The following is a 6,166-nucleotide window of genomic DNA, read 5'->3' as shown; positions in this document are numbered from 1 at the left end:
ATTTAAAATTTTATTTACTTTTATTTATTATATTTTTATTATATTAATATCGATAAATTTAATAGAAGTGATTTATAAATAAAATCAAAAAAATACTTTTATACCATTTAAATATTACTTTAATAAGATTTAATTAAAATATTTTTATAAAAATAATATTTGATTAATAAGGCTTTTTTAATAATATTATCAAAATATAAAAATTTGAATCAATTCATCTTATTGAATTGATAAACAGTTTAACCAATATTTTAATTATTTTAATAAAATATTTTATTTATAAATGACTTAATCACAATTTAATTATAATTTTAACTATTAACTTTTGAATGAGTACATTGACTAGTGTGATTTTTAATATTTTAGATGTTACACTTTCAATATATTTTTTTTTCATTTATATTCTTTTATAAATAGAATATTAAATAAAAAATATTTTTTTAAAAAATATTTTTTTAAAAAAAGTAAGGTTGTCAAAATGTAGTTAATAAAATTTATTAATATATATAATTTTATCTAAAAATATTTTATAAAATAGGACGAAAATAATAATAATTACAAAGGTCACTTGACAAAGATTTGATTAGTATAATATATTTTTAGGTTTTTCTTGGGGGTGAGTGGAGGCGGAGAATTAAATGAACAAGTGAGCAGTTTACTTATCATGATCTTTAAAACTTACCCAATAAAATTTTAAACGAAAAATGACAGTTATGATGTGTTTGATTGAAAAATTTTGGAGTGAGTGGAGTGGAGGGAAGATGCTCCCCTCCCCTCATTTGATTAAAAAATTTTAGAGGGAAGGGGATCCAAAATAACTCATCCCCTCCTCTCATATTGCTCTCCTTTAAATTGAGGTTTTTTAAAGGGGAGCTAATCATTTTAACTATTTTACTTTTATATATTTTTTAATATTTTAAGTACACTTATAGTTAAAAAAAATCTCTTTTATATCAGATTGTGCTCCATTCTCAACTAATCTCATTGATTTCTTTTTTGGAAAAAAATGCAATTTATCATATTTTATTATATATTTAAGGGGGTTATTTATTTTTTATCATTGAATTTTTTTAAAAAAATGCAGTTCATCATATTTTATTATATATTTAAGAGAATTATTTATTTTTTATACAAATTGTTATCATTATAATTGTTTGTTTAATTTTTTTTATTCACATATAAAGAATATGATGGGATGAGAGTGAATTTTAAAAAAAATCATGCAATTTAAATTGAGGTGTAAAATTATTTTCTATAAGGAACAATTAAAAAAATTTTAAACTAATGTATAGGGATATAATAGTAAATTAGTTATTACCTCCCCTGTTAAACTAAACAAAGGATCATTAAAAATTCCTCCCCTCTAACAAAACCAAATAAAGTAATATTAAAACCCTCACCTTCTCTCCCCTCCCCTTTCCTCCTCTTTGGAATATTCCAAATTTTGATCCTTGGATTACCAAGAAAATTAATTATAGTTAATTATGATAGCTAAGTGATTTGATTGGTATGTGGCCAAGGAGGTCTAAATGAATGTATTTGATTGTATTTTTAGTCCTAATTATGGGTTTAAAGTGAAATTGAGTTACCTAGGCATCAAAAGAAGGAGAAAGCATGGAAAAAATATCTCTGTGCCACATGTCGCGGCATGTAGCATGTCCGCCATGGCGCACAAATGACAATTGAAGGGAGAGAATCTCTTTGTGCTACACACCGTGACACATAGCCCTTTTTTACATAATTTAGTTGTGAATAGACTGAAAATCAAAGAAAAGAAAAAGAAGAAAATGAAGAATGGTAAAGGGTGCCCTAAATTAGAATTTATATCATCACACTAACCATAGTTAATCAAGAACTAACTCAAAAGGATTATCCTAAAAGAAATTAACCTAAATAAATTCTTAACATATATTTTCACAAATTATTCAAAACAAATAGATTCTAAGTCTTTAAAATATTTCAAAAATTTATATCATTCAATTAAATATATGCGGAAGTATGATTAAGGAAACACATCTTGTGAACACTGTATTTTATCTGGACATTTTTTAAATTTAATAAAAATAATAATAAATTCAACCAAAAAAAATAAAAATAAAATTTAATCCTTTTTAGGATTATATTTTAAAAAAATATAATAATCTAAAAAAATTAAAAAAAATATTTCTTAATTCTTTAAAAAATATCTTTTAAATTATCTCAACAATTCAAAATATTAAAAATTAACTTTTCAGGGCTGACTATTTTTTTTCCTTAAATTTTTTTCTTAGATCTTGTTATTTTTTATTTAAAAAAAAGAAGAAGAGAGGTTCTTATTTAATTCAAATTAGATTTTTTTCAATTTAATTTTTGAAACTAATTGACAAAAAAGGCAAAAGAATTGAAAAACATTAAAAAAATTTAAGGGCTTGTTTGAAAACCTGTTCTGTTGATCTTTAAAATAAGAGAATAAAAAAATTTATTTAATAATATATTTTTAAAAAGTATTTTGGAGAATAAAAAAATAAAATATTATTTTAAAAAATAAAAAATAAAAATAATTTTTAAATATTTTATGATTATTGTTTTAAATAACAAGTGAAAACCCTTCATCCCTTTTCTTCGTTTAAGCATAGAGCAGAAGAGAGAGAGAGAGAGAGAGAGCAGAGCAGAAAAAAACACATCGAGAGCAGAAGAAACAGAGAGAGAGCAGAGAGACATGCACCCACAGCCCAAAGTACTTTCGGCTACACGTAGAGAGGAAGCAGACGAAGGCAGAGAGAGAACCCAGACGTGCACGGCAAGAGGAAGATCAAACTTCAACGATGAACGGATCTCACGCAAAGATATGGGGAGACCAGGTATTTTACTTCTACTGGGAGGATGAAAATGGAACGGGAGGGAGTCTAAGAGGATTCTTGAAGGGAGACCGAGAGCTTGAGAGGATCGAGTTTTTGGGAGAGTCTGAGAAAGAGATAGAAAAAGGAAGAGAATCGAAGATTGAGAGAGAGTTCTGGGGAATTTCTGGAGAAGTAACTAAAAGGGGCTTTAAGCAAGAGACTCTGAACAGGGACCGAAGTGTTGAGACAACGAGAGAGAGTCAGACAGGATTCCTGGAGGGAGACTGAAAGCTTGAGAGGATTGGATTTTTGGGAGAGAGAATTGAGAAGGGGTGACTGAGAGATTGAGAGAGATTTGCTGGAATGGGAATGAAGAACAAATAGGACAGAGGAAACGAAGCAAAGAGGAAGAACGAAAAACAAGAAGAGACAGTTGAAGTTGCTTATTTCCACTTGCTGCAATAGGTTTGGAATCAATCTTTACGCTTCCATGATCCATTTCATATTTTACTCTATAAAATTGGATTAGTTTTGAAGAAAGTTTTTGATTACAATTCTGTGTACCTTGAGAAAATTTTCTACATGTGTTTCGTTCAGATTTTATGGGATGTTTGTACTGAATGCGTGGATTAAATGCTTTGAGAAACATATTAGGTTTACTCATGTATGTCATTCGAGTTTTACTTTCTAGTGGACGAAATTCTGTTTTAAGAGTTTGATTATACTAAAGCTCTTAATATCTCACAGTTTAATAATTATTAATTGTGAAGGGTTTCAATGTTTTGATTATACGACCTTCTTCATTTACACCCTATCCTATTTAAATTTCACTCAAAATTGTCTTGAGTATGACTTTGTTGAATATAGGTATGTAAAAATGTGTGTATGTATTCCAGGGAAGTTTTCTTTTTTTTATAGGCATATGTTTGATTTAGATTGTGGAATGTTTCCTTTTATCAAATTGTTAATCTCTTTGACTGTTTATAATTACACTTAAATCTTATTAATGTCTTCATTTTGTGCTATTTCAAATTATGAATCAACAAAATGAAATTTGCAGCACTGTACACACATGTTTATGTACCGAATTTTGACCTTTGGTTCTCATTGTGATCTCATTTATCTTGAATTTAAATTGATGTTAATTCAATTTTGGTTTTTGAATCAACACAAGTAACAGATATTTTATTTGGAACAATGCTCTGTAATAATCACTTGTAAGTATAATATTGTCATGGGGCAATTTTGTGAATAACAATTGGGTAAAAGATAAAAGAAGCAATCGACAATTACCAAAGGATTTTGTTTGTTAAATAGCTAATTAAATCTAAGATATAATAATCATAATGATTATAATAATGATAAGAGAACATATTCATATTTATTTATTTGTTGTGTGAGATTTTAAAAATCTCTATAAGCATTTAAATTTAAAATGATCTTATATCGTGAAAATCAATAAGATTTTACAGACATGAGGATCAATTTTGTATATGACAATATTGGTTCCAAAGGCCATAATTAAATTAATTCTCTTTTTATAATTTAAATTAATAAAATATTTAAGTCTTATGTGAGATTTCAAGAATTTTCATATAGATTTAAATTAATTACATCATCGTGTGAGATAATAAATCCTTACAAATGTTGCGATTATTACTGTATATATTAAATAAATAAAAGATTTTTGTAAATAAAATAATAAATGTTTTTTAATAAAATTAAATTAATGTATTTTAAATTATAATCACATTCACTAATGAGATCTTTAAGTCATGTGAGATTTTTAAATCTTTGTAGACCTAAAATAATCGTATTACCACATGAGTTAATAAAGCTCCGTAGGTGTAACGATTAGGATTTTAAATAAAAAAATATGCATTACATGCATAATAAATCTAGTGAATTAATAAAAATATATTTAAATAAATTTAATTCTTTGTCATGCGAACATTTGGAAACTTTGCAGATATATAGAATACTTATATTACCGTATGAGCTAATAAGGCTTTGCAGGTATAGCATTAAATTTTCAATCATAGAATATAAAAAAATAATTTAAAACCCTTATTTTTTTGTTATTCAAAAAATTAAAAATTAAGAAAATAATTAAAATTAAATTACTTTTTGTAATTTAAAAACACACATATCAAAATTTTAAAAAAATTATTTTATTTATAAATGTTGAATTTTTCTAATCTATTATTTTCTCTTCAGAATATTTTCACCAATAATTTATAATTCTTAACTATGTGAACTTTGATCTCCATCACAGGGTATGTAGGTCTCAAAGTTTGATTTTAAGTCAAGTCCTCCCTTGTAATAAATAAATATTTCTCACTTAATTATATCATTTATGTTTTTCAAAACATATGAATAAAAAAGAGATAATTAAAATAATTTTAAAATTATATTAATTTAGCACAATTAACTTTAAGTAACCATTCTCACGAACAGGTGTTGTGGAGTACCTAAACCTTTCCCACACTCAACCAACTCTCAAACTTATTTTTGATTTCATAGACCATCTTTATTTTCCTATAAATGGTTTTCTAAGATTTTTTCCTCAAAATTTTAGTAGCGACTTCCACTCCCTTAATTTGATCTTCTTTTCATAGGCCGAAACTTCTGCTCTTGCATGCTGTCAGCATCGCATTTTCGGGTGCAACACATCTCAACATGGGGAAAAAACTTCTCCCCTTATTTGTCTCTTATACCTTACGCCACATAATATATACTTTCACACCAACAATAACACTTAGCTACGCAAACCCTTTTATAACTGACAACAGGGGGCAAAGGTTCAATCACATTATCACAATGATTATTATCTACCATCATACTCTATATATCATCTATTCATCAATAACCTATCATATACATGAATTTTTCGTTTTATTCATATATGATTAATATCAACTACTCATCCTTAAACAACAAAACACAAGAGAGACTATAATAATATTCTAGTTCTCAAATTCATGCATATAATACTATTTTCATTTGCACCAATATTTTAGCTTACTAATATAAATATAAGCATTAAATCATATTCCTACGGGCTCAAAATTTTTTTTCAACCCAACACAAACCCATAAGCAAGTGGATCAAAATGTAGTATCCTAATTGATAGATCATAAACTAAATATACTATATCAAAACCCATAATACAAGTGGATCAAAAATGTATTATCTCAATCATGTCTCATGCATCAATTTTCATGTTACCACTTAAATCACATTGCCATCATATGAAAACTCAACATGCTCATATATAATTCATCACCATTCATAATCCACAATTTATAATTAAGAATATGCACATCAACAACAACTCTCATTCTCAT

The sequence above is a fragment of the Prosopis cineraria genome, unplaced genomic scaffold (assembly GCF_029017545.1).
Source record: "Prosopis cineraria cultivar Desert tree isolate PC_DT_omini unplaced genomic scaffold, ASM2901754v1 PC4, whole genome shotgun sequence".
Classification (NCBI taxonomy): domain Eukaryota; kingdom Viridiplantae; phylum Streptophyta; class Magnoliopsida; order Fabales; family Fabaceae; genus Prosopis; species Prosopis cineraria.
Note: the sequence above shows the minus strand (reverse complement) of the source record.